The 14623-nt window shown below is 38.5% G+C and overlaps 1 protein-coding gene across 2 annotated transcripts in view; it reads right to left on the minus strand.

Moving 5' to 3' along the window:
- IP3K1 (inositol-trisphosphate 3-kinase-like protein) overlaps window positions 1-14623 on the minus strand; it is a 387738-nt gene that overhangs the window by 281790 nt on the left and 91325 nt on the right. The gene's annotated exons all lie outside the window — the stretch shown is intronic.

Raw genomic sequence — 14623 nt, forward strand, 5'->3', positions numbered from 1 at the left:
CATATAATTTATTAATCTCCCATAACGCAGGGTCGATTCTACTAGATAATCTAAATCCCTCCCCCGTACTACAGCATCATCATTACTCATCTTTCCCTAAAATAAATGCTCTTAGCCACAATTTTAAGTACGTTAGTACGTAAGTACGTTGTTATAATCTTAGTAGCGTTGATGACAATATAGAATTCACTAATAATAACAACCTGCTGAGCCTGTGCTGTCTACACAGCACATCATTCTAAAGTGAGAATAAATTTTCTTTCGCACTTCCTCAACATACCTATACAGTCACGAAAGAAAGTATTCTTCAGCTGACAAAATTTTCTTTTGCTAACAACTCAAGAATAAATTAATCTATTAGAGTGCCGATTTTTGGCAAGTTATCAAATTATAACTATTCTAAGGATAACGACAAAAAGATCTAGATCAATTCATTTGTTCCCGAGTTATTGGGAAAAGAAAATTTGTCAACTGAAGAATACTTTCTTTTCCGTGTGTACATGCCCTTTATAGACATAGGGTCTACGCGAAGGGCAGGAAGACTCAAAGGGAGCGAATATATATATATATATATATCAGTGATTTATTTTCAATGTAAGGAAGTTCAATATTCTGGCTAAACTTTCCGCTGATACCTTTTTTGAAACAAGAAAAGAATTCTCCACGATAGAGACTAAATGAGGAAAACGCTGCACATTGTGACTGTAGCGCCGAATGGGTGTGCTACTTCAATACTAAACAGTTGAATGAAAGGGACGAGATAGTGTAGAGCTTTTGAGGTTACTCACACTAACAAGGTCTGGAAAAATCATTTGGGTGACTTCACACGAAGAACTGTCGGTAAACTAGAAGAAGGACGAAGCGTGACGTTTATGGTGAAGGAGTTTGGTATTGTCCACAGCATTGTTTTACGTGGATGAGGAGCACAAAGAATGTTATACGAAGGAGAAGTGGTGGTCGACTACGGCCAATTACAACAGAGGACGACTATATTCTAAAACAAGCAAGAAGGGACCGTCATCAAACAGCGGGTGCAATTGCAAACATCTAAGAGGACTGCAAGTGGCCCAAACACGCTTTACAGTGGCACATCGACAATCCTTACGTTGTATTCCGTTGACACCAGTGGAACAGTTTGAGGTTATATCAACAACATTAGGAATGGGGTCGATGAGAGAAGATTCAGTGTGAGTAGTGATTCTGGATATACACTCATCTGGTGAGAGGTGGGAACATGCAATGAACCAAGCAACACTGTCGAACATGATTGTTATAGTGGTCCGGCGTTCTTGTGTGGAAGTTGCATGGACATATCGACCTCCCAACTTTTGAACGTGGTACACTCACAAGTCAACGTTATTGTGACACGGTACTTTTTCTCAATTTGCATCTTTTCAGGAGGCAGTAGGCCCCAACTTCTTTCTGCATGATAATTACGCGACCGCATGAAACAACACAGGTGGCGGAGCTCTTGGAACGACCGGATATTCGGTGAATGGACTGGTCTGACTGTGCCGCCGACTTGAATCACATCAAACATGTCTGAGATAATATGGGGAAACATCTTTCAGCACGTCCAGATTGATCAAGGTTCATTCAGCATTTGCCAACAGCGCTGGTGGAGTAATGGAACTCGCATACTACAATAACCCATTACCAACTTATTGAGCAGCATGGGAGCACGCTGCAGAGCATGCATTACTGTCTATGGTGATGATGACACACTCTTTTAAGAGCCATTTCACTTCTTCTGTATTGTCAGAGGAAGATCACTAGTCGCAGTGTTTTCAGTGTACGTTGTAGTCTGTATAAAAGTGTCATTTTGTTCTAATCACGTGTTTCTTTTTGTTGTTTCCGTATTATACGGTAGCACTATTTCCTATATATGTTCAAGTTTCACCAACCTTTGCCACTTCGGAGTGACACAGTGTGCGAAACTTACTTTTGTCTTAAGTTTTGCACAATAGTGTACGACCTTAACCTGTGGTAAAATGACTTGAATCTAGTGTCCCTCAGAATGGGGTCTGCAAGCCTAATCCAGTGGATGAGAAATACATTTTTGGTAAAATTAGTAGCTGCTGCGCAAAAAAAAAAAAAAAAAAAAAAAGCACTTTTTCCTCTATCATTATCACTAGATGTCCTGTCTGTTGATTGATGCTCTCTTCTCAGAACAAAAAAGGTGATTTAGTTCACACTATAAAATAATCATTTGTTGTTTTCTAAAAATGCTCCGTACTGCATATCAAAATTTCATTATTTGCAAGTAGCGTAGTAGCACCTAAAAACAGGAATGGGTGTTCAAAATATTTTGCAATAAGATAATAAACGCAGCTTATCATAAAGAATTGCTTCTGAGAACGTCTAAATTCAAACAATGCATGAATTAAATTATTATTATCGGAGAATCACGTTACTGGGACTAGTTGTACGCCCGTTACTTCATGCGATAACTCTTGAACAAATGCGAATTCTTGAATCAGTCATTTTTTTCAATACATAAGTAAAAAAAAATCGCGCTTCAAAAGTAAGCGCTCTACCACTGAGCCACCGTGCTCCTAGACTTTGTAGAATTTAATTTGTTAAGCAGTTTGGTTTACCAAATACCAAACCAAACTGCTTCACGTGCTGTGTCTGTGACACTGTTGCTTGTTCTCCTCTTGCTTAATATATAACGAGTGGATCTTCTTAAACTGTTTTCATGTAATGACATCACAATTTTTACCACTACTGTTAGTCATTATAACTGTCCATTTAATGGGTTCAGCAAAAGAATTCTACAGCAGAAGGTAAGTGTCACCACCAGTGGCGTATTTAGGATTTTGTTTCGGAGGAGCGGGGGCTATGCACATGTGAATAAGCACTTATATTTTTTTTCCCTTTGGGTGCCGAAAAATTTTAATGAAGTTGTGCTTATAATATTTATTTCGGGGGGGCTTGAGCCCGAGAGCCACCCCCCTTAATACGTCACTGGTCACCACGAAGTTTCAGAACATGATATTACCAAGGAGAAATTTTATAAACATAAAAAAATATAGCTTAAAAAGAATGCAAAATACTGAGTTTGTATTAACGTATTAAAAACCAAACAGCTACTGCGTCCTGAATTCCCAGCTGAGCTCAGCCTGGTAAACTAATTATTCTGTGAACATTCGCATTAAATCATTAGTATGAATATATGCTGGAAAACGCCCATCACATTATGTAAAATCGTTTAGCACGTTCCAACGTCTTTTTAAAATGTTAAGATCTTTTCTCACCAATGAATATGGAACGTGTAGAGCAAAAGATGTTTCTTTTTAAAAGAAATATTTATTTGAGTACGAATGACCTATTCACTTACTTATTTCACTCTTCATTTTGTTCATATTATATATATATATATATATATATATATATATATATATATATATATATATATATATATATATATATATATATATATATATATATAACAGGGTAATGAGACTAGCCGCCGCATGGCGCTCCAGACAGTGTAGCAGTCGCGTCCGGACTCTGAGCTCTGACGTAGTGAGGTTCACGCGTGGCGCATAAGCTGTTCTTTAGTTTTTGTCACGGCAAAGAACATGCGAAATATGGCGCATTCGTTGAAGCAGCGAGATTAAATGTTGCTCTCGACGCCCTTCAATGAGTGGTTTGGACTAGGGATGGCCACAAAGTTCTAGTTCCGGCGGAACCGGTTCTCGGAGATCCGGTTTTCAGAACCGGTTCTGGAACCGGTTTCGGACCTGGATTCGAAAACCCGGTTCCAGAACCGGATCTTAGGAACCGATTCCAGACCTGGATCCGAAAACCCGGTTCCAGAACCGGATCTTAAGAACCGGTTCCAGATCTGGATCTGAAAACCCGGTTCCAGGCCTAGATCCGAAAGCCCCAAAGACCCGTAAAGGAGGCATGTAGTTCACCTTCAAAAATAATGCAAAGAGGACTATGCGCTTGTGCCTTCTCCGCCCAGACCCGCTTGTGCCCCCAGAAAAGAAATTTTGGTCCACCAGTGGGTGTTTAGCCAAATGAGTTGGCCAGTTTGCCTGTTTAACCAATGAGTTTGCCAGTTACCCAGTTTATTTAGCCAAATGAGACAAGCTGCCGCCGCCTGGGCGCCTGCCTGTCGCTTCCACCATTTCATCTAGCATACGGTTCACAGCTTGCCAGCAGCTCGGGTTTAGCGTAGGGATGGTCACAAAGTTTCGGTTCTGGCCATCCGAAAAAACGGTTCCGGAACCGGATCCGTTCAGACCCGAAAACCGGTTCTGGCCATCCCTAGTTTGGACAAAACCATGGCCAAAGTGACAAATCTCCTGGATCCGACCATTGTTCGCTTCATGACTTCAATGGTCTCCCGTCCGTTCTTGAACTCACTAAACCATCGGAAAACTTGGGCCCTTGGCAAGGCGTTGTCTTTGTAAGCCTCCTTGACAAACGCAAGCGTCTCGGAAGCGGTTTTGCCCAGGTGAAAGCACAATTTAAAACTGCTCCAGCAGACGCTTCCTTTCTTACATTCTCTTACATTACAGTGAAACGGGTAATCTACGCCAGTGTATATATATATAATTTTTTGGTAAATTTTAAGTTGCTCTCTAATATAGACTGAAACTTCTATGCCACCACTGAAAACCGAACTCGCGATAATACAAACTAAAAACACGCAGTTATTTTGCTCTATTCTCGCTTTTTATTCGGGCTATTTTCAAGATCGAATCACGCGGCCAGCTGCCATTTTTTCATGAAATTCATTTTTACAAGGCCTCTCTTCAACCACGCCATGCTCTACTGGGATGATGCGTTTAATACGAGGGGGGACGCAAAAGAAACCGGATTGAAAGAGCGCTGCCGTTCCTAGGCGCAGTAGAGAGTTCTCCTGCTAGGTGGGTCTAGTAGAGACCTTCCCAGATCAGCTGGCCAAGCGGCGTCTGCGTAGGAGGTTAACGTTTGATCGTATTATTGTTTTCCTCAACTGTTCTCGTTTGCCGCCTGCGAAATCGTTATGACAGATTCAAAGGAACAAGGAGTGTGTTTGCTTCCTACTTGGAAAACCAGAAACGGAAACTTACCAAATGCTTCATCAGGCTTTCAAGAAGGATACTAGGAACAGTACACAATTTTTTGAGTGGTTTGGGCGCTTTAAGTGTGATGAGATGAGTGTTGAAGATCATGCTCGTTCTGGGTGCTCTTCATCATTTCGAAACGACGAAAACATCGATCAAATCTGTCCCAAAATCAGCGAGGATATTCATTTCATGATCGATGATATTTCAAAACAGGCAGGAGTGAGTTGGAGCTCGTGCCAGCGTGACGTTTTGCAAATGAGACATGTTGTCGCTAAGTTTGTTTCTCGCCTGCTCACACAGGATCAGACCATTCGTCTGAATTTGAGCCAGGACTGGAAAAATCAGATTGAAAGTGATCCAAATTTTTTGACCAACATGATGACATTTTCCAAGAATTAAACAAAATCTAAAAGGAAAATGTTTTGATGGTGTAGAGGCTGTAAAAAGAACTTTGCAGAGCGCATTGGACGATATAAAAGTTCCAGAGTTCCAGAGGTGCTTCAAACAGTGGGAAAGAAGATGTTCTGCGAGGTTCTGGGCGAATAGCTTTTAGTCAGGAGTGATTGTAGTTCGCGAGTATCTGGCTGTGAGGTTTCGGTTACGAGATTTTGTACCCAAACCACAGGCTAATGCAACACATTTCTGACGTACATGACTTAGTTAAAAGCTGACTTATCAACTTATGCTATTGTTATTTACGGAAATCCAATGTTTAGCTATAATGCATATGCGGGTAAAAGCAACTAAACTGAATAACATGAAAAAAACAGGATGTCTTTTGCGCAACAAGTGAATCAAATTAAATCGCGAAAACTCTAGCAGGACGATTCATTTTTTCACGTCATCTTGGGCTACATTTAAAAAAGAAAATGAAAACATTTGTTAGATTAATGATTATTACCGCAAAACGTGCAATAACCCATAACATTTCCTACTAAATTAATTAAAATGTAACTATCATCTTAAATGACGTCAGTCAAGGTTAAATCTCTTCTCTTGCATGTGAAGATCGGGTCGTCAATTACCAACAATTACGTTCGTGGGATGATTTGCGGGGTTTACTACGCCCGCAGGAAAACAGGGGGAGCACCGCTTCATGTTCTTATTCGTAATTCCGGTTTAAAGACAAATTGTTACCTACCTTTAAAGTATTATACAAATTATAATAATTTTCCTCACGTATTTCAAGGTCTGCTTTTAACGTAAAGTGGATGGTTTCTTGCAATTTTAATAGTAACTGAAACTCGGTGCAGATAAAACATAATTGCAAAGATACAGTGACCTCCCGATTATCTGTGGAACTGGATGGTGCAGCAACAGCACATAGTCCACAAAACAGAAGAAAGAAAAAAAAAACATAAATCAAAACGAAAATGTTTTGAACAATGTTACAGTTATGACTTAATAAACTGCAGTTTCTGTATTTATAGTTTTTTTTTTTTGTTTACTTTTTCACAAAAAATCGGTCAACTGCTTTTGTTTTCTCGTCTTAAAACATTTCTTCTTTATTTGCGACTGAAGTCTTTTTTAATAGTTTGCAAAAAAAAAAAAAAAAAAAAATGGACAGGAAGATCGCGGATAATCGAGAGTTACCTTCTGGATCATTAACGAAAAGTATGGAATCCTAATATACACAGGTACGTATCAATTTAATGGCAACAACTGGAGCTGGAAACACGTGATTTTTATCCGTTTGTAGTTACAAGTAGTGAAATCCATTTTAGAAAGCCAGCATTAATGGCAAGGGGGGGGGGGTATGCTAACTAAACTTCACCCCAAAGGCCGGAACGCCACAAATCGTTTGTCAGGCCATGGCCCCTAAGTGCTGTATTGTGCCAGGAGTTTTGTTTAGGTTAGTACATACAGGTATTAAGGCTAGTGTAAAGGGACAGGTTTTGCTGATAGATGGCAGTAAAATCTTCGTATCTGTTCCATGTATTTTGTACCTTTCAGGAAAATTTACAATTTCTTTTACAAATTTCAACGTAGAAACTTCAAAGTTTTAGAGAAGGAACTTCATAACCTATTAAAGGGAACAATCCGTTCCGATTATTTTTTATTTAGAATTTTCTTCATTGTTGAAACAGTTCCATTGTTAAAGGTTTAGATATCCATTTCAACACGAAGAAAATTCTAAATAAAAAATTGGCACGGATTATTGCCTTCGATAGATTATGAAGTTACTTTTCTAAAAATTTGAAATATGTATGTTGAAATTTGTAACAGAAATCGTGAATTTTCGTGAAAGATAAAAAATACATGGAAGAGATACGAAGATTGTACTGCCATCTATCGACAAAACCTGTCCCTTTAAACCAACCTTAAATGGTTGGTACAGAAAGCTCTTGATACGTCTATTAAGAGACAGAGCGACGCAGTGCGCTGACCACGTGTTAGTTGCTAAACTGGACGTAGTTCCGCCAGTCGCAAACATATGTAGCGGCTTAGGCCCTACAAGGGCTGTTACGTCATGTGATTTACATGACGTGTGATTTACATGATGTGTCATGTGATTTACATGATGTGAGTTACATATAAAAAGGACCACTTCGTACATTCTCATATTGTTTGTTGTTCCTGCGTTAACTACAAAAGAAAAAAAAAACGGGGAGTTGATTAAATCATTACTTCTACTGATTAGGAGTGAAATCAGTAAAGGATATCTTAAGGTTAGTGTAAAGGGACAAGTTTTTCCGATAGATGTCACTGCAGTCTTCCTATCTCTCCCATGTATTTTTTACCTTTCACGAAAATTTACAATTTCTTTTTCAAATTTCAACGTAGAGACTTCAAATTTTTAGAGAAGGAACTTCATAACCTATTAATGGGAACAATCCGTGCCGATTTTTTATTTAGAATTTTCTTCATTGTTGAAACAGCTTCATTGCTAAAGATTTCGATATCCATTTCAACAATGAAGAAAATTCTAAATAAAAAATCGGCACGGATTATTGCCTTCGATACATTATGAAGTTCCTTTTCTACAAATTTGAAGTCTGTAGGTTGAAATGTGTAAGAGAAATCGTGAATTTTCGTGGAAGATAAAAAATACATGGGAGAGATACGAAGACTGTAGTGCCATCTATCGGCAAAAATTGTCCATTTAAACCAACCTTAAACTAAGATAAGCAAGAAGAAATTCTCCACCTACTACTACTAATAATAATCATTCAGTTCTACAGTGCACAACACTACTCGTATTAATATTAAAAAATTATTACCAATTCATGGACATTTTCCGCTGTGCAACGGCAGACAATAACTTAATTAATAAGTCTATCGCGAATTAGTAAGATCAATACTAAAACACTGTTAATTGCAATGTTTAAAAAAGATCATTGTCCTCGTTATTAATCAAAATAAATCGTATAAAACCGTCACATCTAATACCGGAAATGCAAACTGATGAGTGCCCTCCAACACAAAATCATTATCAAAGACACAACAAAGCATGCAGTCCTATACAAACGGATGTGACGTCAAAACATTCGCTATCATATGATACGATGGCACGCCCACGATAATGTTTCCGTTTGCTCTGACCTTGTAACTATACTGTGTGTATTAACTTTTTCTTCTTTTTCATACAGCGTTAAAACGAGCTACGCACTGGCGTAAAACCATGCGGGACAAAGGAATATCAACAGGCCTCAACTCAAGGCCAATCAGACGCTGTTAAACAGTGAAATAATTACAATCCAATTAAATCCATTAATTTTGGCATATTAAAAAACTACAATAGGAATAACAGCTGTAATAGGCGGATAATGACATACACATTATTGGCTTATCATTGAATTGAAAAAAAGTGTTACCTCATTAATGACCTTACTAGAAACTCAAACTACTACTAATAATAATAAACAAAAAAACATATTTAGACTTTATGGAACGAATCAAGGAGCCAAAGGTAGAGCAAGACGTATGAAAAGTCCAAGAATAACTGAAGACACGGTATTTCAGTCATAGAGAGCTCACCACTGGTGTGAGACGTCCCAGGCTACACTGTTTCCTGGTCTAGTTGCCAGTGCGCCTGCCTTTGGTGCATGGACCCGCGGGTTCGATTTCCTATGGGACAACATTGAAATTTGAACGCTTTAGGTTGACTGGGTTCCACGTTTCAAAGAGCCTTGGTAGTGAAACAGACGTTAAACTTCAATCTAACCAATCAACAGCGTATCCGTAGGTTTTCAATTCAACCAATCAACTGTGCATCTGTGGGTTTTCAAATCCAAGCAATCAACTGCATATCCATGAGTTTTCAAATTCAACCAATTAACAGTGTATCCGTGAGTTTTCAATCCAACCAATCAACAGCGTATCCACGGGTTTTCAATTCAACCAGTCACAGCGTATCCGTAGGTTTTCAATTCAACCAATCAACTGTGCATCTGTGGGTTTTCAAATCCAACCAATCAACAGCGTATCCACGGGTTTTCAATTCAACCAGTCACAGCGTATCCGTAGGTTTTCAATTCAACCAATCAACTGTGCATCTGTGGGTTTTCAAATCCAAGCAATCAACTGCATATTCATGAGTTTTCAAATTCAACCAATTAACAGCGTGTCCGTGAGTTTTCAATCCAACCAATCAACATCGTATCCACGGGTTTTCAATCCAACCAATCAACAGCGTATCCACGGGTTTTCAATTCAACCAATCAACAGCGTATCCATGGGTATCCAACCCAACCATCAACAGCGTATCCGTGGATTTTCACTGTTCTCGAGCGTTGCCATGTTTTATTCTCTCATTAGGTTATCTATTTACAAGACTAAATATGCAATCGTTGCTATAATGTAATTGAGTAGTTCGCCGCAAGAAGAGATAAGCGACTTTATATTTCTACGAGATACATGGTACAAATACAACGCAGCCTCTACGCTTCGTATTCACACGAAGATACCCATACGTAAAGGGTGTTCTATAAAGAACATAACTTTTGAATTGCCCTCCATTTCTGTTCTAGCAATTTGGCAACACTGAACGTTACACGATTGTCACCTGTTTTCTTTACAGGTAGGAATGGAGCGCTCACCATATTTGTAATAAGCTTTCACTATGACAACATGTCGTTTCCATTCTTACCTGTGCAGAAAATAGACGACGATCACGTGCTATTCGGCGTTCTGTGACTGCCAACCACAAAGACAACAAATAAAAATCGTGTAACGTTCAGTGCTGCCAACTTACTACAACAGAAATGGCGGGCATTTCAAAAGTTGTGTTCTTTATGGGACACCCTTTATAACATATAAGATAATGCTACAATGATGTACTCGGGAGATGGCAGTATAAGTTTAAATTGCATGCCGCCTCCAATTTCCTTTTAACAATGCATTTTCCACTCACCTTATTCTCCACTCAAGAACTTAAATGTTGCCATGGCAACCGATTTCTATTATACAGTGTGTTTGAAAAAGAACTCCCTAGTTTTAATGTGTCCTAGAATCTGTACGAAGTGACATACACTATTCTAGTTTGTGGTGTTTGATTCATCAACTCTCCAAGTTTAGCTCCCCTGCCGTTGGCAGGTCTGCTTGATAATGAGACGGCACCAGTGCTGTTAGCAACTCAGCAACAATGTGTACTCCGCAACAGAAAGCGCAGTGTGTTAACTGTGAAAACTGAGTCAGTTATAACAGTGCAACGTAATTTTAGACGTCAGTATAGTGGTGAACCACCTACAGCAAAAACTATTCGTCATTGGCTAAAGTCTTTCAAGGAAACCGGTAGTGTTTTAAAAGCAAAATCACCACGTAGACCGAGAACGTCTGAAGATGTTGTTGAACAGATCCGTGTTTCTTTTGAGGCCACATAAAAAAATGTTGTGTACAGTAAAAAGATCAGAGACATCAATCATTTACGGGAAAGAATCGTCGCGGCGGTTGGGACAGTTACACCTGAAATGTGTGTGAATACGTGGCGAGAAGTGGAATATCGTCTCGACGTGTGCAGGACCACAAATGGATCCCACGTTGAAGTCTACCAACATTAAACAAAACTTGAAGCAATTCTCTTTCATGATATGTACTCATTGATGTAAGTTTTCATTCATTTCCCAATTAAATTTATACTTAAAACTAGATGGTTCTTTTTCAAACACCCACGATTTACTAATGGCGTGATATTGTTTCAATTAATATTGAAATCGGAAGTGATAGTAGATTTCGACAACTTTTAGTTTCAGTAGAGAATAGTGTAGAGATGGCATATATCGTTGGGACAGTTACGTAATTACAGAAAACCACTTCTCGCTATCTATGACTGTTTTTATTCTATACCGATAAACGTTAAAACCGGAAGAGTTGATTTCCGGCATTTCAGGTTTCAACAGAGCGTTAAGAAAATAGTAGCGTTATTCTTAGAACGCTACATCAATTAAAAAAAAAAAAAAAAAAAGCTTGCTGCTCTATGTAAAACAACAATGAAACCGGAAGCAGTAGTGATTCTCTATCACTTCCGGTTTTAGTTAAGAGTTAAGGATGAAGAAGAAATTTCTTCTTAGGACGCTTAACGATTGCAGGAAACTGATTACTTAACTTCTAGTTATCTACAGTATATACGGTACCGTTTTTACTCTATAGCGAATAACGTTAAAACGGGAAATTGTTTATTTCTACCTTCATCAATGCAGCATCGAGCAATTCTCAAGATTTTGTGTTCCCCGGACGGACACACGCACAGAGCAAATAATGCAAAATTTCAAATGTTGCAGATAAGTGTTTTAATTTATTGTTACACAATTCTAGTACATGGTTTTGCAATCTATTCCTAAAATTGAATAACAATGACCATCTTACATCGCTCTTCAGCTTCAGTATTGAAGGACTACCATCATTTTTACTTGAAACGTGTTCTTTTTAAATAAAAGGGCTATGTAAACTCCCAAATTCGAATTAATTAATTCATTAATAAATAATAGTAATAATACAATTATAAATTACACACTGTATCTCTAAACGAAAAATGGCCCCCATTGGCTTATGACTGCTTATCACTCAACATGTTTGTCCATCCGCCAGGTTCTCAGACGACAGTAATATAGATTTTCCCTTTTGCTCAACACGCAATATGCGAGTTCCGAAACTTTTGCAAACATGCAAATTTAAAATAATGATATGTCAAAGAACGCTACGTGTACTACACATGCTTGGAATCGTCTTTGTTGTACTTTACCGTTTCTAAAACGTATGCGAAGATTACGGTGTTTGCCTAGCGAAAGAAAAAGGTTAGTGTCCATTGAAAAAATACCGACAAAATGAATAGAAGTTGTCAAGAAAATCAACTGACATGCACAAAGTTATAACTGTACTACTTTCTTTTCCGCATAAGTTCTTAAAAAAAAATCTATAACAAAACAAAAACTTTCTTTTCTGATTTAAGACATGCAACGTACTTCATCAGCTAAACAGCTCTTTTCTCGAACGATGTCGTGTTTTACATTCTCGGTTTTTCACCCAAACCGGTTTGATAGAAAACCGAAGTTGTTTTGAAAAATCAGTTTTTTGATAATTTTCTACAACCTGTTTCGGTTTTTCTAAAAAACTAAAAACCGAAAAACCGTTTTTTGTGCACATCATTTGTATCAGATTAATTCTACTTCTACGGGGAGGGGGGGTGAGGGATCTCAAGTAGAAATCAGTTTTATTAGAATATTTTACGGATCATACGTTACATTGCCTCGTCTGTAAATTTTGTAGAAGTTTCGTCTCAAAGAATCCTTTCTCGTATAGTCTCGAAAAGCTTTCCTCATCTCGTCTCCTTTTGTAAATGTATATACAAAACTGATGTCCCGCATAAACATGAAAAAAGGTGGAGACAAAGAAGAAGAGAATTTTAGAATTTAGATTTCTGGGCTTTCGGCATCTATGGCGAGCACATTATCCGAGAAAAGGGAAGGAAGGAGCCTGAGACATAAATTAGGTACCACCCCGGCATTTGCCCGGTGTGAACGAGGAAAACCTCATTCAGGGTGGCTGGCCTGAAAAAGCGTTTTACACTTTTTCGACTGTGCCCCACCGGGAATCGAACCAGGGACCGCTCGCACCGATAGCTCGAGTGTTAGCGAGTACGCTACGCAGGGCCACACAAAGAAGACATTGCATAATTTATATATGTTTGAGATTCATAACTATAATGTGTAATATGCAATTCATTTGAATGCTTTCTTTTTTAAACTACTGTTCAATCGAAAAGGATAACAAGAGTAGTCCCACGGAAAATAATAAACGGAAGTTGGCCAATTCTTAATTCCTATATTGAAGTAGTTTATTACGTACATCTTTGTTTGGTACGTTAAAAGAACTCTTTTCCTCAAGGTTTGGTTTTACATCTTCCAATATGGTTCTAGAAACCTGAATATTCATCACCGTAATAACGAAAGTTCGCATAGTCTCTGTCAAATGAATTCAATCAGGATATTATTACTCTCTTCTGTATGAAAAAATAAAAAATAAACTTTATATTATACTCCTATTTTCTTCTCGGCCCACCGAGAGGTATTTTTGAGCGCGTAGTTCTCATTCTAACGAGGATGGCGTGATCTCCCTACACTTAGACCTCTTAAAATATAGTATTTATTCAATTTATTATTTCCCGTATCAAGCTAACACGATAATGAAAAGAACAGTACTATATTATAAAGGCACGATATGTAATTTGATATATCATTGAAAAGATGAAAGAAATCAAACGTCTGTAGGAAGAAGGTTTTCGTGTGTGTCATCGTTTACGAAATGATCACAATTTGATTATGAATCCTTGCACTATCAATAACACGAGGACTGTCCAGAAACTACCAGACGTTTTGCCCTATCGCGGCAGGTGCAGGCTAGAGTCGTCATCTTGGTGTCAGAACGTTGCCATACTCAGTACGCATCCAGCTGTGGTGGCGCGAGAACTGTGACGCTCTTACTGAACTTTCTGTGACGTGCTATAATGTGCGCTGCAATAGAAAATCCCGCCTCTTCTGAGGTGCGTTCTTTACTGTGATTGAGTTTTTGTTAGCAAAAAAACTACAAGCCAATTGAAATCCAACGTCAACTGTGTGAAGTGTGCGGACATGGAATAATGAGCGAAAGCCGAGTGAGGCAATGGTGCATTCACTTTAAAAAGGATCGTTCCAATGTTCATGATGAGGACTGCAGTGGTAGGCCTAACCTTGTGTCGGATGAACTGGTGAGGCACATCGACGACAAAAATTGTGCAAATCTTCACAGCGATGAAGATATAGCTCGATACACAACGCTTGGATACGGACGCCGAACTGTATGCTGCTGTAAGCAAGTGGTTGAAATCGTAGGTGGCGCATTACTACCCCGACGGTATTGAAACATTTGTGCCACGTTATAATAAGTGCCTCAATTTGCATGGCGATTACGTGAGAAAATAGTTTAAAAGTGTACCTTTCAAATGTATATGATACGATTTGGTTTGTTCATTCTCTTACTTTTTTTTTTTTTAAAAATTTCAAAACGTCACCTTTTAGACAGCTTTCGTATTCAAAACAGTTAAACGACGATCATTTCATAGTGTACATCACTAAAAACTTCAT

The sequence above is a fragment of the Thermobia domestica genome, chromosome 18 (assembly GCF_964235325.1).
Source record: "Thermobia domestica chromosome 18, izTheDome1.hap1.1, whole genome shotgun sequence".
In the NCBI taxonomy this organism is placed as follows: Eukaryota; Metazoa; Arthropoda; class Insecta; order Zygentoma; family Lepismatidae; genus Thermobia; species Thermobia domestica.